Genomic DNA, 13338 nt, shown 5'->3' with positions numbered 1-13338 from the left:
GAGCACTGTAGATAGATAGATAGATAGATAGATAGATAGATAGATAGATAGATAGATAGATAGATAGATAGATTATACTTTTTTTTACAATCTATGGATTCTAGCCATTAAAGTATACCTAAAATGAAAAACTTTTTTCTTTAGTTTTGGATAGAGGGGAAAGGGATTAGAACACCTGTCAGTTTTTATTGCTGTCTGTGTCCGGATTAGAAAGATTTACCCTATTTATCCTGTTTGCCATTATCAGTGAAGGTTAATGTAAAAGAAAATCTCACATTTTGGGTTTTCCCCTGAGAAGTAATAGAAGGTAAAATTTCCTTATTCCTAATATTCTTTGTGTTCTTTCATGTTTATCCTTTATTTATTTTTTATTTCTCCTTTTTTCTTTTCTTTTCATTATTTTTTATTTTTATTTATATTTATTTTTACACACTTTATTTATTTTTTTCTTACTTGGGTAATTTCCTTTACTTGGTTTTTTTTCAGTTCATTTTCCAACATTTTTCTCAGTTGCACCTTATGCTCTTAATTTGTCTCATTTTCCCACTCAATTCCTCATTTTTCCTATTCTCATTTCTCTATCTTTATCCTTTTTTATTTTTCACTTGTATTTTTTTCTTATTTTCCTCTCCTTTTGTCTCTTTTTTTTCTGTTTCTTTTTTCTCACTCTTTCTCCTTTTCTCTTTATATATCCCCCCTTTTTTCTATCTGTTCTTCTTCCCTCCTTCCCCTCTTCTTCCCCTTCCTTATCTCTATTTGCCACCATTCATCTTTATCTAATTTACATTTTCCTGTGTCCTCCATTACTCCTTGTTTTGCCTTTTCTCGTTTACCGTCTGTGTCTCCTTTCCTTGTATGCACTCCCGATCTGATGGCTTCACTTCTAACGTTAACGGTCTCCTTCACTCCCCTTGGTTTTTTGAATGGACGTAATCTGCCTAGGGTCTCCTAACATCATACGTTTCCATGACATTGGCAGCCCCAGCCCTGGCAGCGTCCCCTGTTGCTCAGCTATTGCCGGCTGCGGAGAACGATCAGTGTTTTAATTGGATCCGACTTGCTGCCCAGGCTGTTCAGTGTACAGATCTCCGGCTCCTCCCACCCCTGCTGATAGATGACATCGTCAGCAGGGCAGGAGAGCCTGGAGAGGAGACATTGGCATGGCCGCATAGCGGGAGGTGAGCGGCAACTGCGTCCTGTGTTAATCGCGGTCGCCGCTTACCTCCCGCTAGGTGGGCCGGCCATCATCAACAGGCATTGGACCGCGGCCCCGAGGTTGAGCCCGGCGGCCCTGGCCCACCGGCCAAATGCCTGGTGTGCCCTATGGCCAGTCCGGGCCTGCTCATACAGTATACATAGGGTTGCCACCTTTTCTTCAAGCCGAACACCCGAACACTTCAGCGGGACTTGGCATTTTTTTTGTAGCATACACTATGAGATTGTAAAATACCTGGGACACATCTGTGTGTCCTAGGGGAGTAGTAATGTGGCACATGCAGCGATGAACAGTGGGTGTAGCCAACTGCATATAGTGCAGGTGTGTGTAATGTACAATATAGTGTTTATAGTGCAGGTGTGTGTAATGTACAATATAGTGTATATAGTGCAGGTGTGTGTAATGTACAATATAGTGCATATACTGCAGGCTTGTGTAATGTACAATATAGTGTATATAGTGCAGGCTTGTGTAATGTACAATATAGTGTATATAGTGCAGGCATGTGTAATGTACAATATAGTGTATATAGTGCAGGTGTGTGTAATGTGCAATATAGTGCAGGTGTGTGTAATGTACAATATAGTGCAGGTGTGTGTCATGTACAATATAGGGCAGGCGTGTGTCATGCACAATAAAGTGTATATGTAGTGTGTAATGTTTGGTGGGGAGCCTCCCAGTGTAATTTTGGGATGTGGGGGAGGTCTCCTGGTGTAGTATGGGGGGAACAAGGGAGAGGAGGGGGGCTGACAGAGAGGAGGGGGGACTGACAGAGAGGAAGGGGGGTTTCCAGGGGACAGAAACCCGGCACAAGTTGCCAAAACCGTACTGTCTGGGTCAATCCTCTACGGGTGGCAACCCTACGTATACACATACATATACACACAGTACACACACACAGTATACAAACATACCGACACACACACAGTTTACACACAGTTTACACGGACATGCACACAGTATATATACACATGCAGTATACACATACATATACACACACACCAGCACTTTCCATCTAGAAATCATCTTCATGGAACACACTGCTGCTGCCCGATCTCCTGGCATACTGGTACTTGTAGTGCCCCAGCAGCTCACAGACACATTAAGTGGTAATATAGGAGAGGAGGAGACTGTGCCTGTGTACTGGTGGGCAGGTAATCAGTAGAGAGATGTAGCAGAGATTGGGTGAGATATTCAGAAAGTCCTTCCTCCAGGAGCAGTGCACTTATTACACAGAAAAACGATCCAATAGCCTCTGAGACAGGAGAAGCCCTGCTAGAGGAAACACATCCTCCCTCCTGCTCACCAGGGTAAGCCACTGACAAAAATTAATTTAGCTGGGGCCAGTTAGCTTATCTTCTATCAGGCAGCAGTGTCCCCTCCTCCCTCTCCTCTCCTCCAGCAGTCGGCATCTCCTCTGCTACAGACAAATAAGCCGTGCTGGAGAAGGGGGCATGTACAGCGTATTTCTATTGGCTGATGAGGTACTGGAGAGGCGGGGCAGCTATAATCCCAGGATTTTTAGACCAAAATGATGTCGGTAAGGGACATTTAAGGGACTGATGTAAAAAACACAGATTTTTACATACTATCCCTGGTTTTACTGAGACTGGTAACCCTGATGGGGCCCCCTAGTGGCCTGGGGGCCCCTGGTCCTTCACAATTAGTGAAGTCCATGAAGGCACCACTGAATAGTCGGACAAGCACCTTGTCCCCATGTTGATGAGGACAAGGGCCTCTTCCCGACAACCCTGGCCGTTGGTTGTTGGGGTCTGCGGGTGGGGGGCTTATCGGAATCCGGGAGCCCCCTTTAATAAGGGGGACCCCAGATCCCGGCCCCCCACCCTATGTGAATGAGTATGGGGTACATTGTGCCCCTACCCATTCACCTAGGGAAAAAGTGTCAATAAAAAACACACTACACAGGTTTTTAAAGTAATTTATTAGGCAGCTCTGGGGTCTTCTTCTGACTTTGGGGGTCCTCTTCCGACTTCGGGGGTCTTCTTCCAACTTCGGGGGTCCTCTTCCGACTTCGGGGGTCTCTCCGGCGTCTTCTCCCGGTGTCCGCATCTTCTGCCGGCTCCACCGCTATCTTCTGCCGCTCTTTTGCCAGCGGTGGTCCGGACTTCTGGATCGTCTTCTTCCCTCTTCTCTTCCAGAGATGTTGACACGACGCTCTCTCCAGCTGCAATGGTCTCTGAACGATCCGCAACGGACTTATATAGGCGGTGACCCGGCCCCCTTATGCCGTCACAGTCCCTGGGCATGCTGGGACTGTGACATTTTAGGAGGCGTGGTCACCGGGTAATGACCACGCCCCCTTATGACGGCACAGTCCCAGCATGCCTCGGGACAGTGACCTCATAAGGGGGCGGGGTCACCGCCTATATAAGTCCATTGCGGAGCGTTCAGAGACCATTCTAGCTGGAGAGAGCGTCATGTCAACATCTCTGGAAGAAAAGAAGAAGGCAGAAGGTAGAAGTCCGGGCCACCGCTAGCAATTGAGCTGCAGAAGATAGCGGAGGAGCCGGCAGAAGATCAGGACACCGGGAGGAGACGCCGGAGAGACCCCCGAAGTTGGAAGAGGACCCCCGAAGTCGGAAGAGGACCCCAGAGCTGCCTAATGAATTACTTTAAAAACCTGTGTAGTGTGTTTTTTATTGACACTTTTTTCCCTAGGTGAATGGGTAGGGGTACCATGTACCCCATACTCATTCACATAGGGTGGGGGGCCGGGATCTGGGGGCCCCCTTATTAAAGGGGGCTCCCGGATTCCGATAAGCCCCCTGCCCGCAGACCCCGACAACCAACGGCCAGGGTTGTCGGGAAGAGGCCCTTGTCCTCATCAACATGGGGACAAGGTGCTTTGGGGTGGGGGGGCCCACAGGGTCCCCCCATGCCCCAAAGCACCCACTCCCTCATGTTGAAAGCATGCGGCCTGGTACGGTCCAGGAGGGGGGGCGCTCGCTCGTCCCCACCCCCATTCCTGACCGGCCGGGCTGCATGCTTGGATAAGGGTCTGGTATGGATTTTGGGGGGGACCCCACGCCGATTTTTCGGCGTAGGGGGTTCCCCTTAGATCCATACCAGACCTAAGGGCCTGGTATGCCCCTGGGGGGAACCCACACCGTTTTTTCATTTAAAATTTGGCGCGGCGTTCCCCCACAGGATTCATACCAGACAGCTGTCAGCACTGCCTGTCGCTCGTCGCGAAAGGAAAAAAACGTTTTCCTTTCCCGATCAGCGAGCCAGGCTTGTGCTTACAAAGTCGTACTGAAACCATGTCTATATTATTCAGGTATGATTTGCATGCTACTTGAGGGTTTAACATTGAGGTCTATGGAGTACAACTCGCATAGAAGTTGGACCAAAGTAGTGCAGGGACTACTTTCAAGTCGGCACGACTTAAAGTCGTGCCAATATAAATGGTAGTCATTGAAAATCATGGAGAATGACTTGTCATATGATTTTGCAGTACAAAATCGTGGGACAAGTCGTATAAGTGTGAAAGGGGCCTTAGTCTCTCCTCACCATGGCCTGTATGTTTATACTCTGTAATAATATACTGACAAAAAATTAAATGGGTGTCCTTTAAAGCCTTCATGAATAGCCCCTCTGTGCAGCATATTTTTTTTACCCAGTAGAGAAATTATTTATTTGCTTCCAACTGATCATAGATAATAGAGCTCTGGTGTGGTAACATGTGGGAATCTTCTCACCTGAACGTTTCTTCCGGTATATGAGGAATCCAATAACAGAAGCGACAATCAGCATTACAACAGCAACACCTATGATTATAGGCATATTGTCCTTAGAATTTGCATTGGGATCTGAGGGGGAAACACAAACATGACATGTAAGTTCTGAGAATTTTCTCAATGTAGCCCCAACTTCACCTGATTAAATAGAAGTACATTACTATATTGTCAGAGGGTTCCAGCAGAGATGCTACATGAATATTCTACATAAAAATCTACAGGCAGACTTCTTCCTACAACATACAGAGGGGGGATTTTCTATAAAAAGTAAGACTGTTCAAATGGATATTTCACTTTTCCAAGTCAGCAGGTCGAATAACTTACCCAATCTTATTTTTATATAGTATATGTTGTTCATGGTTACAAAAAAATCCCTGTGCTGGGTTCCCATCTCCACTGGTGATGAACCCCCCCAAGACAATACTCAACAATCAGAAAAAAGAAACCCAAGCCCTGGTTGCCAACCACTGCTAGCTGAATAATCAATGATACTCCATAAACAGAGACATGAATAAACTCCATCTCTATACTTGATCTGCATTTTAACATAATTATAAGAATGGGACAATAAAACGCTAATGATGGTCAGTACCAGTTGGTTGGAATTGAGTAACACAAACCCATGTAGATGTTGGGCGTTTCTTTTCTTTCAGGTGTACAATAGATGGACCAGAACACAAATGTATATTATGTTGATGGTGGATTTTTTGTTGGAAAATTTACAGTCTGCAGTGCAACAATCATATCACAATGTAATTATGAGGTACAACAACAAATATCACAAAACAATAATGGGGTACAACAGGTACCATTGGGATTCTCAGTGTGTCACACTCTTTGCTGTATGGCTGGCATGTGAAATGAAATAATAATGGGCTAAACTGAGTGGAATAAGACTTCAAGGAGCCAAATTAAAGTGGTTGAAAACCTCAGATATGAAAATGAACAAAGTATATCCCTCTATAGTGTGTACTTGTCTCATTTAAATTAAAATCACTAAGTGTCACTTTTGACAAGTTTTCCTAATACCAAAAGAAAAAAGATGACAGGGGAGGGAGCTCCAGCACACAACCTGTGATTGACAGCCTCAGTGCTGTTCCTGTGGGCATTGTGAAGGGTGTGTGTCCATTCCATCCAAACAGCTATCCTCACTGAGCTCTAAAGTGTGTAACTTCAGCTCCCCCCCCATTTTTTTATCACAACACAGATAAGCTTTATAAATTCTGGACTCTGAACAGGTGTAGAGAGGAGAAGACCACAGATACACAGGTACAACTTATGTGGGAGTATTTGTTTAACCTCTGTGTATCACTTCAGGCCAGTCACTTCACTGAGCATATATAAGGGTTTACAAGCACTTTAAGTCTACTAACAGTACAGTAATTACATTATGGTAATAATTTCAACTGACAATATTTTGTGTAACTGTTATCAACTGAAGATCAGCTAAGCTCTAATTCAACTGAAATCCTTAACCACTTCCCGATCCGCCATATAGCAATATGACATGCGCAAAAGTGGTTTAGTTATCCTGACCGGACGTCATATGACGTGATCAGGATAACGAGCCAGCGCGGGCACGCAGCGCGGTGATCAGTGGTGCGGCGTGATAGCCGGACACAACGCAACTCTGATCTAGGTAAAGAGTCTCTGACGGAGACTCTTTACCACATGATCAGCTGTGTCTAATCACAGCTGATCATGGTGCAAACAGGAAAAGCCATATATCGGCATTTCCTCACTCATGTCTGTCAGGCGCGAGTAGAGGAGAGCCAATCGGCTGCTCCTCTGACAGGGGCGGTCTGCGCTGATTGATCAGAGCAGCCCCCCCACCCCTGAGGATGCCCACCCAGGATGCCACCAGGACCACCAGGTAAACCCACCACTTGTGACCACCATGTATGCCACCCACGGCCACCAGGCATTCCAATCAGTGCCCACAATTGATGCCAATCAGTGCCCATCACTAATGCCTGCCAGTGCCTCCTTATCAGTGAAGCCTATCAGTGCCATCTAACAGTCTCCATCAGTGCCAATTATCAGTGACCATCCGTGCCCATCAGTGCCCATCAGTGTTGCCTATCAGTGCCCATCAGTGCTGCCTATCAATGACACCCATCAGTAAAGCCTATCAGTGCCCATCAGTGCTGCCTTTCAGTGCCCATCAGTGTCGCCTATCAGTGCCCATCAGTGCCACCTTTGAGTGTCCATCAGTGCCACCTGTGGAAATACAAAGGAAATACAAAGGCTCATCTGTGTGTCAGTGGTCCGTAGGGAAGCCTCAGATCCGGATCCAAGATGGGAAACTGCAGTCATTGTTGCTGCTCAGCCTGGAGCAGATCCTGTGGCCATCAGGAAGAAGCTGGGGCTGAGGTCACGGGTCACAGGATCACTTCCGGGGGAGGACTCCACAGAGTGAGAAGGGTTGGATAGGCAGGCTATGCACTCGGAGTCAACTGCTCCTTCTACAGGCCTCTAGAAAAACGGATCCAGATCTGAGGCTTCCCTATGGACCTTTGTATTTCCAGTTTCCTGAAAAGACTGTAAATCTTGTCTCCCACGATTGCCTCCCCATGGAATATGATGGACCAGTGATTGGACTGCAACTTGTGCCCAAAGCACAGATGAGCCTGATTTTATTCACCTTCCTGTAAGTGCATTATTGTTGTGTCATTAAAATCCTACTTAACTTATTGCACTTAGGTGGCGCTTCCTTCTTGTTCCCTTATAATGAAAGTTAGCACACATGATCTAGCAAAATGTAATGCCACAATTGAAGGAATGTATGTGGCACATAAACACCAGTCTGACCTGCCTGCTATATGTTGTATAAGCAGACAAATATATACAGGCTCCTCCACCGCTCTTTGTAAACAGCCGAAAGCATTTAAAATGTGCAATGGAGCATCAACATTGGATTGTAAGTGAATGACACACATTGGGTTTGATTTACTAAAACTAGAGAGTGCAAAATCCGGTGCAGCTGTGCATGGTAGCTAATCGGCTTCTAACTTCATCTTGTTCAATTAAGCTTTGACAAAAAACCTGGAAGCAGATTGGTTTCTATGCACAGCTGCACCAGATTTTGCGCTCTCCAGTTTTAGTAAATCAACCCTACTGTTTGCCCTAATGAATTCTGGCTCAATGTACAAACTGTAAAAACTAAGGCTGTATGGAGGAGAAATGCATCCTGTACAGAAGAGTCTCCCATCATTCTAAGGCTGGACACACATTATGCAATTTTCTTTCCTTCAACCATGTGATCAGCCACCAGCAGTGATTGCATATAAAAAACCAAATGGGCTGGCTATACTGAAGTCAACTTATAGATCAACTTCAGTACAACCAGCCAGCCCATAGATGGATCAAAATTCAGCAGATACCTGCTGAACCAACCAAATTGCAATCCATCTATGGCAGGCTTTAGACACATTGATGTCTGTGTTAGAAAGCTACAAATGATTTGAAAAGTCAGTGCAAATATCACTTGTTATAGGTGATCAAAAGCACCAAGATTAGGAGGTTTCTATTTTATTGCCCAGGTGATGTAATAAAAAGAAAATTTATTGCATCATTTTACATTTACCTCTTAAAGCTCTTAAACATATCAGTTTTGGATGAACTAACTCTTTAAATGTATAGTTGCATGACAAAGAATACATACTGCCATTGGTGACATTATAGAACAGAACATAGATGAAATACTCACTATAAAAATTAAAGTATCAGGGACAATATATTGCTTTTTATTCTCAGATAAGGATCAGTGATAATTAACAACAAAAGAGCCAGGCGCATTGATGTGTCCAAAAACCATGTAAATATGAGGGGTTAAAACCGTCCGCTGCTCACCAAACTCATAGGACCAAATGAGAAAACATAAAACAGATCAACAGATGGAGCGCTGTCCCGGTAAACAGTTCAAGCAGAGTGAAAGTTTGAAGTAACAAACACTTCATTAAAACAATCCGTTGTTCGGAAACAATGTATCCATTGTAACATTAGCCCTTGCAGGAGGATGAGTGTGCCCGTAGGACACTAAAACTCACAACTTCCGTGATATCCTCCACTCTGCCCAATGGAATGAAAGGATGCCTTGGACCCTGGAGCTCTTTGGGGTGGGCAAAAAGCCCAATGGATGCTGGCTCTGATCCCAGACCTAGATGGGATTATGCCGGACTGGTCTCCAATGGTGGGAGAGAGTCATCAGGAGCAGGCGGAAGGTGCTCCACTGCAAAAAGCAGTAGAAAGCCCGGCGGACTGGAGCCGGTCTCGTGGCAGCAGGGAAGGGTTTAGATGTGCAGGAGATGAAACAAAGGAAATGTTGAGGCTCAATCAAGGTGGACAAAATGTTTCGGGAATTAACGCCCAAAGGTGACCCGATAAAAGGGTTAATCCCCGAAACAAGTAGTCCACCTTGATTGAGCCTCAACATTCCCTTTCTTTTATCTCTGGCACATCTAAGCCCTGCCCTGCTACCACGAGACCGGCTCCAGTCTGCCTTGGTTTCTACTGCTTTTTTCCCAGGTTCAGTCTTTGCAGTGGAGCACCTTCCGCCTGCTCCTGATGACTCTCTCCCACCGTTGGAGACCAGTCCTGCATAATTCTATCCAGGTCTGGGATCAGGGCCAGCATCCATCGGGCTTCCTGCCCGCCCCTAGGAGCTCTAGGGTCCAAGGCAACCTTTCATTCCATCGGGCACAATGGAGGCTATCACAGAAGTTGTGAGTTTTAGTGTCCTACGGGTACACTCTCATCCTCCTGCGAGTGCTAATGTTACAATGATACATTGTTTTAGAACAAAGGATTGTTTTACTAAAGTGTCCGTTACTTTATTTTTACAGTTTGAACTGTTTACCGGACAGCGCTCCATCTGTTGATCTGATCAGTGATAATTACAACAAATAATGCAGTAGCTACCAAGTCCGAATTACATGGGGTTCCTGGAGTTACTCAAAAGATCACCATACACAGGCAGATCTTTCATTGTAACTGAATCACAAACCTGAACAGCTCATTGGCTACTAGTCACAGAGCTAGAAAAATCTGCCCCAAACTCAAATGTCTTTCCACTGAATACTTTGCATATGATATAATGACATTGCTGGTTTTGTCTTTTGGCATACTCATTATCAGTTGTTCATTAACACAAACACAGCCTGCTTACATGAGGGAAAGGTTGTTCCAACCATTTTCTCTTATGCTTTTAACATGACATTTATATTTTTAGCATAACATTCCTACACTGTATGGACAGCAGAGGTTCTCCATACTCACCCCATATCACACTGAGAGTCTCATCACCCAGACTGCTGTGGTCCACATGACAGGAGTAAGTGTCTCCCTCCCTTGTTGGCACTTCCACACTGACTCTGATCTGATAGGTGCCATCAGGATGGGGGAGAATTGGAGTCATTTCATCTGAAGGAACATCATCCTCCCCATTCCTCACCCACTTCACATCCACAGGTCGGGGGTGAAACCCGTACACCAGACACTGAAGTCTGGTCACATCATCCGACTGACGATGACCCCACACCTTCACCTCTGGGGGCACTGAGAGAGAGAAAGAGAAAACAATATATGTGATCTACTGATAAATGTAATCAATGTTCCTCCTGTGAGATGATGTTGGATATATATGATGATCTCCAGAATATAGAACTGAGTTCCCTAGTCATTCCCAGTGATAGTCATGTTAGCAGTGAGGTTGGCAGTTCTCTATGTTTTACAGCTATGATTTCAAAGTAGCAGAGTTTGTTCTGGAGACCCGGGGCCCATTTATAACACTTGCATTTTAGTAATACACAGTTAATATTTTATGTAGATTGGTATATTTTTGGTGTCATTCATTATGAATAGAATTCCTACACAACTCAAAATCCATGTGCACTGCAACATACCATAGTGCTATGCTGGCCATACACTATACAAAAAATCGGCAGAAATTCAGTCATTTGGCCAGTTCGTTCATTTTTGGCCAGTTAATGGGCACAAAATCGGTAATCGTTGGGACGTTTTTGAGCCAAAAAAAACAAAGGACAAGCCGAACGAACAATAAATTGAAAGGTTAATGTGTTTCCCATCCGAACTGTTTGCACTAGGTATATGTAATAAAAAACAAACAAAAAATGGATTCATTTATGTCCACTGAACGTTTTATCAGTCAATACAGATGGTACCATTGTTTGCACTCACAGCCGAATGTTTGTTTGTGGAAAATGGGTTTGCCTGATTATTTGTATAGTGTATGGCCAGCATTACTCTGTGATAAAATTCAGTCAGCTCCAAATTCACAAACATTGCTGTGTGTATCAGCCCATTAATATTGAATGAGCATTGTAATGTACCACAATGCTTGGCAACAGATGACAATTTACACTGATGTACAACTAATTGTATCACTCATTTGCTTGACTAATGTGCCCCGTGCTATTTTATTGAGAATTTTAACATACATAAAAACAATTAGAAAAAAGTTTACTTTCAGTAAAAGAAAAAAATACATGCATGGGAAGATTAGGATTGGCAGAACAAAGCTTCACCATTTTCAGGTTTCCCCATATTCAGACATAGATAGCAATGGTATAAATAGGATGAAAAGAAGTCATCATGGAATAAAATGTTCCTTTTTTTAGCCTAAAACAAACTACAATAACAAAATAAAAAGTTATACTGACACACATACTATATTAGGATGCCTTTCAGTTGGCTGTGCAACAGGTTATTTTTTAGGGAAAATTCACCCATGTACAATGCTAAATCGCAGAGCAGCCGGAGCGTTAAATGCTCTGTGTTGCCGGCTCACAAGGGGACAATGTGTTGCACAATTTAGTGTTTTGTTTTGTTTCAGCTTTATTTCATTCAATGCAATGTCAAGAGGTGTGATGCGCTGCCTGACATTGCAGTGCGATTTGGTCTGGTGCGCTGTGATAAAATGCAGCAGGTCTACATTTTATTGCAGCACATTTGTTTCCTATTTGTCCCTGGGGTGACAGAAAGTATACTATGTGCTAAAATGTCTGTCACTACACATAGTGTGAATTGGCCCTTACATGTTTCACTCCTTCACCTGGAATCCTGGAAACGAAGTTCTTCCACAGGTGGTAATGAAGCAGATTTAGTGCCCATTCACACCACAAAAATGTTCCCCAGATCCATTCTGGATGCATTTCTGCACGCACATTGGTGCTCAGTCTGAAGCTGTGGAGCTTGGTGTAAGTGGAGCTGGAATAAGTGGGAGTTAAAAACCAGAGTTTAAAACAGGAGGTTATAACAGGGGTCATAGTACCTGTGTAGTGTGAGTATCTGAGTGTTGTCTGAGTAGTGTGTGTGGATCGTTAGTACTTGTGTATTGTGCACTTGTGTATTGCGAGTGCACGTAGGTCTGTGAGTACCTGTGTATTGTCTTGTCGTGTACCTGTGTATTGTCTTGAGTATTAGTGCCAGGAAGCTAGCTGTTAGGTAAATTGGACAGGGTAAAATCCCCAAATCCTCACTAAATTTAATAGGTACGATGCCCGGCGGGTGTGGAGAGGCGACTCTTTGTACATCTTGCCGCATGTATGCGTTCCTTGATCATCCGATCGAGGGCGAATACTGCTGTGCAAAATGTAAGCACATTGTTTCCCTGGAAGCCCAGGTTCTGAATCTGGGGAAGCAACTGTCAGCACTGAGAAGTCCCTCCATACTAAAGGTGAGCCAGGAACGTACACGGCAGGTGCCAGCAGGGGCCAGCACAGAGGCGGGTGGAGACAAAGAGGTGCAGGCACTAGCAAAGAGTAGATGGGTGACAGTCAGGAGGGGTAGAGGGGGAAGTGCCAGAGAGGCCGATCCAGGACTGGAGCATCCCAATAAGTACGCTCCATTGAGTGACATTGGTGAAACCAGTCAGGGACCAGCACTGCTGGAGATGAGGGACTCTCCTAGCTGCCAGGGGAAGAACTCCTCCAGTGAGAGTGGGGGGGCAGCAAAGGGAAAGGAAAGACAGATTCTGGTGGTAGGGGACTCAATTCTTAGAAGGACAGAGAGGGCAATCTGTAACCAAGACCTGAAGCGCCGAACAGTATGTTGTCTACCGGGCGCTCGGGTTCGGCACATCACAGATCTTGTGGACAGATTACTGGGAGGGGCTGGGGAGGACCCGGCTGTGATGGTGCACGTTGGCACCAATGACAAACTCAGAGGCAGATGGAGTGTCCTAAAGAACGATTTTAGGGACTTAGGAGCTAAATTGAGGAAAAGGACCTCCAAGGTAGTGTTCTCAGGAATACTACCGGTACATCGAGCCACACCAGAAAGGCAGAGGGAGATTAGGGAAGTAAACAAGTGGCTGAAGAGCTGGTGTAGTAAGGAGGGGTTTGG

General features: G+C 45.0%; 1 pseudogene; it reads right to left on the bottom strand.

Annotated features, from left to right (window-relative positions):
• LOC141107493 (class I histocompatibility antigen, F10 alpha chain-like) overlaps positions 1–13338 on the bottom strand; it is a 178504-nt pseudogene that overhangs the window by 18950 nt on the left and 146216 nt on the right.

The sequence above is a fragment of the Aquarana catesbeiana genome, linkage group LG09 (assembly GCF_042186555.1).
Source record: "Aquarana catesbeiana isolate 2022-GZ linkage group LG09, ASM4218655v1, whole genome shotgun sequence".
Classification (NCBI taxonomy): Eukaryota; Metazoa; Chordata; class Amphibia; order Anura; family Ranidae; genus Aquarana; species Aquarana catesbeiana.
Note: the sequence above shows the minus strand (reverse complement) of the source record. Positions and strands in the feature narration are given on the sequence as shown.